This window comes from Lutra lutra, chromosome 14 (assembly GCF_902655055.1).
Source record: "Lutra lutra chromosome 14, mLutLut1.2, whole genome shotgun sequence".
NCBI lineage: Eukaryota > Metazoa > Chordata > Mammalia > Carnivora > Mustelidae > Lutra > Lutra lutra.
The window spans coordinates 49796415-49809811 of record NC_062291.1 but is presented as its reverse complement, the minus strand read 5'-3'; the positions used below and the strand labels follow the sequence as shown (position 1 = coordinate 49809811).

General features: G+C 47.4%; 1 non-coding gene across 1 annotated transcript; it reads left to right on the top strand.

The window, feature by feature from the left end:
* Nucleotides 1-9751: 9751 nt before the first annotated feature.
* Nucleotides 9752-9857, top strand: LOC125085359 (U6 spliceosomal RNA). Its single transcript, XR_007122887.1, has one exon. It is a non-coding gene; the product is annotated as a U6 spliceosomal RNA (small nuclear RNA).
* Nucleotides 9858-13397: the final 3540 nt, after the last annotated feature.

The window sequence follows — 13397 nt, the reverse complement described above, 5'->3', positions numbered from 1 at the left end:
AGACCCAGAGGGGGATCCCAGCCTGATGAAGGAAGACATACCTATAGTCCACCGCAATGCAGGTCTCAACAGTGTCGGTCCAGAAACTAAGGCCTCCGGGGAATACTGTCTGAGCCCAACAAAGAAAAACATCCGTTCTTAGGAGGCTTCTAGAAGGCTTCCTGCAGGAAGAAGCATGAGACACATCCCCTGAAGGAACTGTACGCTCTCAGGGCTGAAACATGAGACGAGGGTAGAAATCTCAGCCAAGAGAACAGTCCTAAACAAGGCTCAATGACAAGAAACTCTGTAAAAATTAGGGAAGACCCTGCTTCCTCAGTGGGCAGGAAGAGAGGACCCATGCTGTCATGACGTCCCACACCATGGGCTGAGATGGATCACTGAGGCCTGGAGAAGGTCCCATAGAATGCAGGGAGAATGTAGCTGGGCCCAGCCTGGTACACATGCAAAGCAAGCATGGGAAGGTCCATCAGTGTCCCTCAGGGGCCTACCTTGAGCACCAGACACATGGGGCAGGGACTGATATGGCAGGGGAAGCTCTGGGAGAGCATTTCTCTGGGCCTGGCCCTGCCTCCCATCCATGCCATGATGGCCACAGCTTACAGTGCAGACTCTCTGCTTCTGTAGGTCCACATATGGTTATTAAGTACATGTCCCACCCCATTGCCCCAGCCCTGCACCCTGTGTCAGCACCTCCCCAAGAGCCAGGGGCTGGGATGTATCTGGGACCCTCCTGCCAACCATGGCTCCTCATGACTGCTCATGAACACAAGGCACATTGGCCTCAGGCACCCCTTCCCTTTGCTGGAGCTCATGAAGAGTGTGGACACGGGGATAGGAGGGCCTACTGAGAGATTCCCCTTTGGCAGCACAAAAATCTGAAGGACTCCTGCCAGAAGAGGGACTAGGATGAGGTAGTGCGTACTTCTCCAGTGCCTTCCTCAGCTCGGGCTTCCAATTCATAGGCTTGAGCAGGCTCCCTGGCTCTGCGTGGCTCAGTAGGACCCCAAAACCAAGAATACCAAGGGTCAATGTGGTCTCTGAGAATTAGGTTTTCTTCACAGGGAGCAGAAACTATCCCAACCACAGGGGATGGCGGTCCCCCTGGTTCTCCAGGGAGCAAGCATCCCTAACACCTCCAGGTAATAATTAAGTCAAGATGGTGTCTTTCCAGGGAGCTGTATCCTCATAAGAAAGTGCTCAGTGACCAAATGGTGGGGGAGGGGGCTCATGGAAGTGCACAGGGCAAGAGCTGGCCTTGGCCAACACAAGCTCCCACTCTAGACCTCTCCAAGGGCTCATCCCCATGTCCAATGGAAGAAGGTTTGGGGGACCCCATTCTTCCTCAAGTGTATGCTGGGGCTGGGGCTCTAGTTTCCCCAGCATGGCCCCCCAGCCCTCCTCTACAGGTGCACTGGCTCCAGGAGTTTGCTGGCAGCTTAGAGCAGGGGGCCAAGAGCAAAGCTTCTTTCCAGCATGTTGAGCTTTGCACTGGGTTAGCCTATCTGGATGGTCAGCTGGTTAGGTTTACATAGCTGCCATGACTGGAGGCAACTTCCCACATTCAGCTCAAATGCCCAGTTCTTCATGAATCTTCATGATTGTTTGTAGTTGTTGTTTTCAATCCTCTTTATCCCTTATCACATGATCTTAAACTTCATGGCACTATAATGAAAGGTAGGGAGTGTGGGGTGGAGAGGTCTGAACTGAGTATCTCCTGTGTGGCCCTGGGTCATTTGTTCAGACATCTGCTCCCCAGGATCCTGCAATCCCACAACTCATGGAAACATTAGAGGTCTGAGACCCTGTTAACAAAGAAGGAAATCAAGGCCAGAAAAGAGAGGACATTTCAGTCCCATACCAAAGTGAATAGCTTATCCATCAAACCATATGACTCCAAAGTTATATTTTGTTAGGATTCGTGGAGCCCACCTGGAGAATAGAAGAATAAAAATGGTTTCTCTTTAAAATTCTCTTTCTCTCACTCTCTCTCTCTGTCTTTGATTCCAAAATCTGTAACCAAAAGCACAGCACTCTTCTTCAGGATCGATCATCTTCCTTCCAATGTGGATCCTACAAAAAGGATCTGTACAGGCATGAAGCCTCTGTGGAAGGGAGAAGGTGGATCCTGGTGGCTGAGCGTGTCCACCTGCTGGAGGACGGGGGGCGTTTTCCTGCCTTGCTCTCAGCATCCCCTCAGGAAAGGCAGGAGAGAAGAGGCTGCAGGTAGCCTCCAGCCCAGAATGGAGAAGCGAGGCCAGAAACCACACCATCAGAGCCCAGAAAGAAGCTCCCCAGCTCTCCACTCATGGGCTGGCTTCCTCCAGGGGCCTGTAGGAAGGGACGAAGAGGGAGTGGGAGCAAGTCAGAGGCTCCATGGCTGCAGCCGAGGCCACAATGGGGACATTGAAGCCGGTGTGGGCAGTAGTGGGCAGGGGCAAGGAAGAAGAGCACGGAGGGACAGGGCTTCCAGGAGAGCCCCCATGAGAGTCTAACGTCCTCGGAGCCACAAGGAAGGAACTGGGCTTTGAGGGAAGGGGCCTCCTGACCTTTAAGTCTGCCCTCAGTGCCACAAGGGGTACAGGCCAGACCTCAAACAGCCCCCCTGGGCTCATGCCTGCATCTCATTATCTGTCCTGCCCCCAGAACATCAAGTGGCCCTTGTTCTCAGATCCCCCACCCTGCCCCTTCTCAAGCCCTTGGCTGAAGCGTGTGTTGTGGGCACAGTAACACTGGAAAAAAGACTGAATGCAGACCCCTACCCTCTGTCCCCTCCTCTACTGTTCCTCACCAGCCCAGATGCCCTCAGACTCAGGGCCCCGGGTCTTCAGTACCCTGGAGGCCAGAGATCAGGCTCCTCTCCTCCCCCATCCTGTCGCCCCGAGGAGGTGCCTGGTCCATGGATGGGCACCGTCACCAGCCCTGGTGTGGTTCCCATGAGTGGGCATTGGCCTTGGCACCTGATCTGCTGCGTGCCTCACACCAGCCCCCTTGCCCTCAGGCCTGTGGGTCTCTCCTTGGCCTGAGGACCAGCATTTGTTCCTTCTTGATTACCAACAGGTGAACAGATCCTCCAGCAGAGGCAGATTTGTGTTTGTAACCTCCTAACATCCCTCTCTCAAATTTGTCCCCTCCTTTCCTCTCCACCACCACCCTACTCCCAGCCACCCTCCTCCCTGCAAGGATCTCTGCAATGGCCCTCAGGCCTCCTGTTCTGACACTCTAATTCGTTCACTAGGGAAAAACAAAAACAAAAACAAAAAAGGAAACCTGATTGTATTACTCACACCCTAAAATCCCTTCAAAATTTCCCCATTGCTTTTGACCTGGAGACCCAACTCCTTCCTGTGGCCCAGAAGGTCTGACATGATCTAGCACGGCCTCCCAGCTTCTAGTACCTTCTTCATTTCCCTGTTCTCCCATCAGACAATAAAGCTCCCTGAGGTCAGGGGCCATGTCTGGTTTGCTCCTTAGGCTATTTCTAGTTTGTGATTTCATCCTGGGTTCAAGCACTAGTAAGAAGGGAAAACAAATGAATGAATGAATGAATGAACAAACGATCAAATGAATTAGCACATGATTTAAGGAGGAAGTTGTCTCTCTGGAAGGTAAAGAGGCAAACTCCCTTTGCCCAAAGCATGCCTTTAGTCTAATGTCCGAAGTTCCTAGAAGTTGGATTAGATCCCTCCCAGGTGTCTTCCAACTCCGCAAGGGACAGTTTTCCCTTTTTCAAACAGAGCCCTTGGACTCGATGCTTCACCCAGGGCCATTTTATTCTGCTGCTTCACATGTCTGTGAGAAAGACCCGGGCCCAGCCAGGACCACGTGGGAAGAGGAAGCCTGATGCTAGGCTGCAGGGACACAGAAGAGCCTTTATTCTGGCGGACTCTTGATCCCTCGCTCTGACTAAGCCCTGGGTACGCTGCGGGGAGGAGGGGGATAACAAGAGAGGTCTTGAGGAATGCTGGGGAAGGAAGAGAAGCCGAGTGTCTGGGCTGTGTGACCCCAGGCTACAACGCTACAATGGCTCTCAAAACATTCTCCTTTATCAGGAAGTTGGAATGTGAGTCACACTCCAAGCTCCCCCGAGGGTTTCCTTGCTGAGCAGGACTACAAATTGTTCAACTAATTGGGCCACATGCTGAACTCAGCCTTAGTCCTGAGCAGGCCTCTGTGGTCAGGAGAGCGAGCACAGAGGCAGGTGCCAAGGTGAGGGAGGGGTGCTCCCAGTGCTCCCAGTCATTCAGCAGGAGCCAGGAGATGATGCATAAAAGGACAAGTGGTCCAGCATTGTTCAGTTCACAAAGAATTGACTACCTACAATGGTTAAATCCTTAAAATTATCCCACGAATCCAGCAGAGCAAGATGGGACTATCGCTCTTCTGCAAATAAAGACAATGAATCTCAAAGAGTTCTCTGCAATGTTTGTGGTTGTAGAGTCGGGGCGGGGCGGGGGGGGGGCGGTGAAGGGGGGAGACGCTGAGTCAGGCCTGTAGCCTCCCAGGTGGGTGTTAACCCACCACATGACACTGCCCTCTGGGGACTTAGGATCTCCGCAGTAGAGGTGATGGGTAGATTGTGGGAATTCTTCATGAGGTTTTTAAAAAACTATCATTGGTCCATGTTGGTTTTATAAACCTCCCTGGAAACAATAGGGAGAGTTAGATAAGCTGTGGGTTAACGGTGATTGCACAGAGTTCACACCAAAGGCTGAAGAATGGCCAGATAGATTAAGACAGAAGACGTGATTCCCGGACCTCTAAACCTGCTGTCTAGGCCTCCTTGGACATCTGGGGAACAGCTGCAAACCCACCTCCTTCAAGGCATAGACCAGCCCAGCTAACAAATACAGGCGTCTTCACCCTAAAAGGAGGAGCAAGGTGACAGATAGAAATATTATTTTTGTTACTTATTTCTCACCCATGGTTGTATACCACCATGCCACCAGTCTGTCCTGCTGGAAGGAGAATTAAGAACAATGTAGCAGGAACATAAGGGAATAATATATTCACTCTTCAGGTTTTGAACTCCTAAACTAGGTCTTGAAACTCACAAATTAGACGATAGTGAGAAAAGTCTATACTTCTGATTTTCAGTAGCCAAGTTGTGCTAACAGCTGTCTTAGGAGAGTAACACACACACCGTCGGGCACTGAGATGCAGAAGTGAGGATGGTAACGTTAGTTGACACTTGTGGTCCGCCAGGGACATGCAATGCCTGACTGATGTAACCCACGCATGCTCTTTTGCTAAACCCTCAGATGCTCTGAGAAGAAGCAGGCTTCCGGAGGAGGAAAAGAAAGGCTTGGAGCCAGGAGCCAAGCCTGATGAGTGGGCAACCCAGGGAGGCTCATCTGAACCCCTTAAGAGGAAAGGTTGTTCAGGTCCTTTGCAGGCTTGAGATGATTCTATTTGTCTGTTATCATGAGGACAAGAGAGAGCACATGTGTGTCTTAGGACGTAGATGCGAACAGTAGTCTCCTGGTGACTTAATGCTAGTAAAATCACAAAACACGGAGGCTTACTTTATAAACTTACTCCCTCAGAGGCAACACTGTCTCTATTAAAATGATAAAGAGCGTGTGAATAAACAGAAAGAACTAGTTTTGTCAGAAGGGATTCAGTATGTTTGCATTTCTAGCTTCTAGGGTTGGACATAATTGGAGCCTGCCTTTTCTGAGCTCACACATACATGTGTGCATACACACATGGGCACACATACATGTGCACATATGCACACACTACTCCGGGGACTGTACTGAGCTATTTCTGGTCCTGCCTTAGTCACCGTCTTTCCTACAGAGCAGTGCCCCCCAACCCCTCTGGGCTGACTGTCTTTTATGATTAATGAATGGTTTAAATACCCACAATTTCTGCAGACCAGATTGAAGACCACTAAACAGTCTTCCAGCTGCCCTCAGAATGGGCTATAGAGCCTGCGACAGGAAGGTGCACAGACACATCTGTGGAGAGACAGGATGCCAGACACACTGTCCAGAGCCAGGCTACTGAGGTGCTAGCCGTCCGACTCACTGGCTGTGTGACCTGAGGCAAGTGCCTTACCCTCTCTGAATCTCAGTTTCTTCATCTGTAGCTGGAGATAGGATAGCATCTGTTCTTAGATTTGGTGTGGAGATTAAATAGTTGGAACAGAACAGTGTTTGAAACAGCACCTTTGGCATAGTAAGGTAGGAACTCCAGACCCTCCTCCTACTGGCTCAGACCCCCAGGATCTGCAAACCCTCAGGAGGTTTGGAGCTTTGTTCCCACCAGCAACCACACAGCGTATTGAGTCTGGAGGCTTTACTGGCCTGGGCCTTTTCGATTTTGTGTAGTTGGGCCCCTGGATGCTGGTTCCTTTTTCATTTTTCTGAGTGAAATTCCCTGTTGGGCCTGTGAACCTTGCCCTTGGACTCCAGCTTGTGTGGCTCAGCATGGACTCCACATCAGCCCAGTTCAGGGTTGTCTCTCATTCCCATCCTTGTTTGGGAGCGGTTGGTACAATACAGAGCCTTCCAGAATCGCACTGCTACTGTCCCCCAGACTAAGAGTACAAACCCTGTTCAGAGGCTCCCATGGCCCCAAGCCACCTTCAGATAGAGAAAAAATCCAGAGCAACCTCCTGAAATGGTTCAGACTAAGCAAACTATGCCATTCGAACCATACCGGACAGAATTTTAAAAATGGTGGCCCCTTGGGGCAACTGTCTTCGGCTCAGGTCAGGATCCCAAGGTCCTGGGATCAAGCCCCACATCAGGCTCCCTGCACAATGGGAAGCCTGCCTCTCCCTCTCCCCCATGCTTGTGTTCCCTCTCTCGCACGCTCTCTCTCTCTCTGTCAAATAAATAAATAAATAAATAAATAAATAAATAAATAAATCTTTAAAACAAAACAAAACAACAGTGACCCCTGGAGTATGTCAAATTCTCATTGGGCCAGAAGTGGGGAAGTGATCCGACCACCCTACGTGAGTCACTCATGTGGCCCATTTGAATGTGTTGAGATTCACAGTGACTTGACAAAGATGTGGGAGCTGAATGGCCCAGCGGGTGCCCTAGGAGCCCCACCCTGGTGAGTGCACGTGTGGCTGTTGTACCCACTGACCCCCGAAGCCACTGCAACTTTTTCTCAAAAATGAGCATACTTCTGCTCTGCTTCCTAAATCTTTTAATGGCTTTCAACACATGATAACAAAAACATCACTAACAATAATAATGGTTATACTGTCAATGATTTGAAATTATTGATACCTTCACACCCAGGACGGTGCTAAGAACTTGACTTCTGCGGCGGTGGCTAATGTTTTATGATACGCATTAAGCAGATAGTACTGTCATTCTGCTTTACAGAAAAAGCAACTGAGGCCTGGGCATATAGGCACATGGCCAGTAAGTGAGAGAGGCAAGACACACACCCAGTTCCTTCTCCAAAACTGATTTTTCTGCATTGTCTGTGGTCATCAGCTCTCCTTGTCCCTGCTGCACTGTTCTCTGCTTCTCGAGGGTATGCCCAGAGCCCCAGAATCACTGCCCCCCTGGGTCATAGTTAGGTCAGTCTGTGAGCACCAGGATGTGGAGTTCAGCAGGAGAGTAATCGTGATTCTCTGTCCCACGGTCTCTGGCCTCTGGGTGTCACAGGGAGATGATATTTGTGGACAGGCAGCTCTCAGGTCTCCAGGCAGCCTCCTGGCCACACTTGCTTTGGTACCACAGGCTCTGGAGGCACTGGTGATGACCTCCCTTTGATTTCTGCTCTGGAAGTCCCAAGGGAGTCTTTCTGACCTCCACTCCCCAGACTCTCCCACGGTGGAGAAAGCCGCTGGTTCCCCAGGTTAAATCTCCCTCTACTCAGGTGACCTGGCACATTTCTGCTTCCTACAAATCCCTGGGCAAACCCCTTCAGGTATAGCTCCCAGGGTCCAAGACACTGTCAGCTGGAGTCACTGTCACTGTCTCCTCCGCCCGTAACCCTCTGTAGGAGATGTCTTGCTCATACCCCATCCGTTTCTCCCTGATGCCCAGCGCTTTCCACCTGCAGGCCAGCTGGGAGCTCGTTTCTCCAGGAAGTCTTTCTTGACTCAAGGACCCAGTTAGTTCTCCTGGCTTCATCCTCGCGGCTCCCTGTGCACTGAACATCCTGGTGATGGCAAGCTCTACAAATAAGAAATTGTGGCTGTTTTGCCCACCACGTACCAGCCCAGGGCCTATACATATATTAAGCATTAACGGATAAATAGATGAAAAATGTCGAAGAGGCTTTGAGATCATGATGCCTGGTATAGGGAAAGAATATATGCAGCTCAAATCCCTAAAGTCGGCTCAAGAATGCATATTGGCACGGACTCTGAGCTGGGTAGGCTCTGTGGGGTAAAAAGGTGAGCCTGCCAGGAGCCCACATCCAGGAGGTGTGAACATACAGAGGGGTTTCGTGGTCTCCGTGCAGCTGCATTCTGTTAAGATTTCTGGTAACTCCTGCCTCCTTTGGCCCTCTAGGATTGTATTTGTGCCGGGAGAAAAAGCAATGCCAGGAAGGAGACCACTCCAGATGTCAAGACTCAGAGGATGGCTTATTTTAGTTCCAGGACTTTCAACAAGAGTAACCAATTGATATCAGTTTCTTGAACAGCACACTTAAAGACTGAGCTGACAGCATTTAAATATCTTTATATATTTCATCAAGGTCATGGAAAGCAACTTCTTTTTTTTTAAATAAGTGGAGGAACAGTCCCACAGTCCCACATGGGTGGGGAGTGGGAGGTAGGTGGGGTTCCACTGGACGGCCGAGCCCCGTTGAAGCTGTGACCAGCTTTTAGCTTGTGAAAACCTGCAAACAGGCTTTAAAACCCTACACGATTTTGTATAAATGACACTGGAGGGCAGCGGGAAATCAACTTTTCCACACCAGCTGCTGTCTGTGGTTGGCCCCCTTGCCCAGGGCTCCTAACTTGCCCCCCTCCACCCCGACACTCCCCATTCCCCTGGAGGGTGTTTCTCAGGCTGCATCTCAGCCCACCATCCAAGAAGCAAAGCTGAAGGAGCAGAGCTTAGAGCTGAGAAATCACTAGGAGTGGACACGAAAGCAGCAACAGGACAGGAGCCAAGAACAAGGATCAAGTGAAAGAAGCCACAGCGGGGAATAATAGCCTCCAGATTCACCAGAACAATCCTGGACCTCTGCCGCCCTCTAGCAGGCACTGGTGGCACCGTCTCCCCGCCATGGGAGCGCAGGCACCCAGAGCAGGCTCCAATGCTGGGCTCTTTAACAGACACTGCCACTTTTGAGCAGGTGACCTTGGGAAGTTATTGAAAACAGCCCTGCAGAAGTTCTTATTTGTAAAGTGAGGGGTAATACTAGTCCCTACCTCCTGTGAGATGTTTATGAGGTTTAAATGGCCAAGATGGAGTAACAAAGGACCAGACTTACCCTCCTCCTCCCCCCGCCCAACACAAGAACCCCTGGGGGTAAGGATGGGGGTTGGGCAGGACTGACCAAATATCCCAAAGAGCAGTTTTCAGCACAGGGCACATCAGACACGAAGTATAGGGTTCCCTAGGAGAGAGGAAACAAATGATCCCCATGATTGCCCAGCTCACTGACCAGAGAATTTCCAGGGCACAGGGAGGGGACTCTGGCACAGCTTGCAGACTCCATGAATGGAAGAGACAAAGCCAGCGTCCAAAGATACCGTGACAATTCCTGAGGACCTGGAGCAAGACAGAGCTGAGCAAAGAGAGAACTCCAGAGAAATCCGGCGCTCGCTTCCGCAGCACATGCACTAAACTTGGAGTGACACAGAGAAGATTAGCGTGGCCCTGGGTAAGGATGACGCACAAGCTCGCGAAACTCCAGAGAACTCCACAGAAAGGGTCCTCTTTAACTATGTAGCAGAGTACCGATCAGCACGTGTGTGTATGGAGAAACTACCAGAGACCAGGAAAGAACCACTTGTCCACAGTGGAAGGAGGGGTACACAGCATTCACACAGGATCAGAACAGGGTCTCTTCCCACAAGCCAGAATGAAAACTTTGCAAACCATGAGGCGTTAGGTGGAATCTTGCTTCAGGAGCAGGAAATGATTACCCCTAGAGTAAACACAGCTCCAACCCCCCCCCCACCCCACAACCGCCCTAAGAAATTTAAAGGCATGACCTGAAAGGGTCAAACTGTTTCTAAGTAAACTTAACCATATCCCAGGAGGAAGCGGGGGGGGGGGGGGGAAAAAAAAAAAAAGCAAGAAAACAAAAATAGCCAGCACACAAGGATAAAAAGTAACAGTGCCCAACAATCAATAAAAAAATGGCCACACATGCAAAGCAACAGGGAAATTATCCATAATGAGAGGAAAACCCAAGCAATGGACTGAGCGCCAAAATATGACTCATCAAAACTGGTAGGACAGGGATCACACAATACTTAGAGGGATGTTACAGCACTAACTTGGTTTGAAAGCAAGGAAAATCTCAAATCTATGATTATCAGCTTCCATCTTAAAAAAATAAGAGAGAATAAATAACACCCAGAGTAAGCAGGAGAAAGAAAGAAAAAAGATTAGGGCATAAATCAAAAATACAAAGTAGAAGAACAAGAGAGGAAAAACCAGTGAAATTAAAAAGCTGGAGGTTTTAAAAAAAAAAAAAAAAAAGATCAGAGGTGCCTGGGTGGCTCAGTCATAAAGTGCCTGCCTTCAGCTCAGGTCAGGATCGCAGGGCCCTGGGATGGAGCCCCACACCAGGCTCCCTGCTCAGCCGGAGGCCTGCCTCTCCCTTTCCCTCTCTCCCGGTTTGTATTCCTTCTCCCGTTATGTCAAATAAATAAAGACTTAAAAAAAACATATAAATAAATAAACAAATAAATAATAAATAAGATCAATAAAATTGATAAGCCCTTGGTCAGACTGCTCACAAAATAGGAAAGAAGAGCTCAAACTACTAATGTTGGGAGGGGTGGATTTGATATAATTATAGATTCTACAGCTATGGCCAACAGACACATGAAAAAGTGCTCCATATCACTAGGCATCAGGGAAATACAAATCATAACCCCAATGAGATATCACCTCACACCAGTCAGAATGGCTAAAATTAACAAGTCAGGAAATGACAGATGCTGGCGAGGATGCGGAGAAAGGGGAACCCTCCTACACTGTTGGTGGGAAGGCAAGGTGGTGCAACCACTCTGGAAAACAGCATGGAGGTTCCTCAAAAAGTTGACCCAGCAATTGCACTACTGGGTATTTACCCTAAAGATACAAATGTAGTGATCCAAAGGGGCACATGCACCCGAATGTTTATAGCAGCAATGTCCACAGTAGCCAAACTATGGAAAGAACCTAGATGTTCATCAACAGATGAATGGATAAAGAAGATGTGGTATATATATATACAATGGAATACTATGCAGCCATCAAAAGAAATGAAATCTTGCCATTTGTGACGACGTGGATGGAACTAGAGGGTATTACGCTTAGCAAAATAAGTCAATCGGAGAAAGACAACTATCATATGATCTCCCTGATACGAGGAAGTTGAGAGGCAAAGTGGGGGATTTGGGGGGTAGGAAAAGAATAAATGAAACAAGATGGGGTTGGGAGACTCTTAATCTCACAAAACAAACAGGGTTGCTGGAGGGAGGGAGGTAGGGAGAGGGTGGTGGGGTTATGGACATTGGGTAGGGTATGTGTTATGGTGAGTACTGTGAAGTGTGTAAACCTGGCAATTCACAGACATGTATCCCTGGGGCTAATAATACATTATATGTTAATAAAAAATAATAATTAAAAAGAAATTATAGATTCTACAGCTGTTAAAAAGAAAAAATAGCGTATTGTAGAAAACTTGAGACCAGCATAGTCAACAAGTAAAATAAAATGGACAAATTCCATGAAAGCCATTATCAGTGTTCACTAAAAAGTAAACAAATGATCTGAAAGATCTTTATATCTATTTTTGAAGTAAATTTATACTTTAAGATATTCCCACAAAGAAAATTCCAGGCCCATATGGTTTCATTAGCTAACATTTAAGAAAGAAATAATACCAATTTTATATAACTCTTTCAGAAAATTGTAAAGGAGGAAATACTTCTCAACCCATCCTAAGAGGTTGGTTAGTATTGCCCTGACACCAAAACCAGACAGACTTTATAAGAAAACTGTAAACCTATATCCCTAAGAAAATCGATACAAAAAATAAAAATAGCCAAACAAAATTTTAGCACATTAAATCCAATGATATAAAAAAATAATACATCATGACCAAGTAAGATATTCCAGGAAGGCAAGGTCAATTGGTGATTTGAAAATCAATCTGTATAATTCACCACCTTTATCAATTAAAAAAGAAAAAATATCATATAGGCATCTCAGTAGGCACAGTAGAAATATTTTCATAAAATCCACCTTCATTCCACACAAAAACTGTCAGAAAACTAGAAATAGAAGGAACTGCCTCAATCTGATAAAGGACCTCTACAAAGAATCTTCTGTGAGTTCATCCAATTTCATAGCTTCCAAAATCACCCATACACCAACAAGTCTCAGATTTATTCCTCTAGTTCAGACCTCCTCCTTGAACCTTAGACAACTCTCCACCGCTTGAATATCGAATAGCAATCTCCAATAATAATATATTATTTCATTCACTTAGCTAAGATTTGAGCTTTTCCTTCTACAGTAATAAGTAGTAAAATCGGAGTACTGTTTTCTTTACATGCATTGTTCTTATCTGAATTTTGAATTAAAAATACATTAGACTTATAAAACAGGCCAGAAAACTTTCTCTTTTTCTATTGATGGAATCCTTTATAAAAAACAGGAATTAACTCTTCCTTGCAAGTTTTATAAAACTCACCTATAACCCATCTGGACTTGAGGTTTTAAAGGTAGGAGGTCTTTAAATACCACTTTAATTTCCTTAATAATTATTGGTGTCTATAACTTTTCTCATTTCCTCCTGAACTAATTTGGGCCATTATTTTTCTAAAACTTCATTCATTGCATTTGGTTTTTAAAAATTATTAGCACAGGGGGCGCCTGGGTGGCTCAGTTGGTTAAGCGACTGCCTTCGGCTCAGGTCATGATCCTGGAGTCCTGGGATCGAGTCCCGCATTGGGCTCCCTGCTTGGCAGGGAGTCTGCTTCTCCCTCTGACCCTCCCCCTTCTCATACTCTCTCTCTCTCTCAAATAAATAAATAAAATCTTTAAAAAAATAATAAAAATAAAAAAATAAAAATTATTAGCACAATTAAACATAACGTATAGTGAGTGTTTCAAGGAATGAGAGGGTTTAGCCTTTTTAGGCTTTGCTAAGTTCACTTACCAACCTATGCTTATTTGCATAGGTCAGCCTTCTTCCCAGTTGGACACAACATCATTTTCTTTGATGATGATCATATGTAT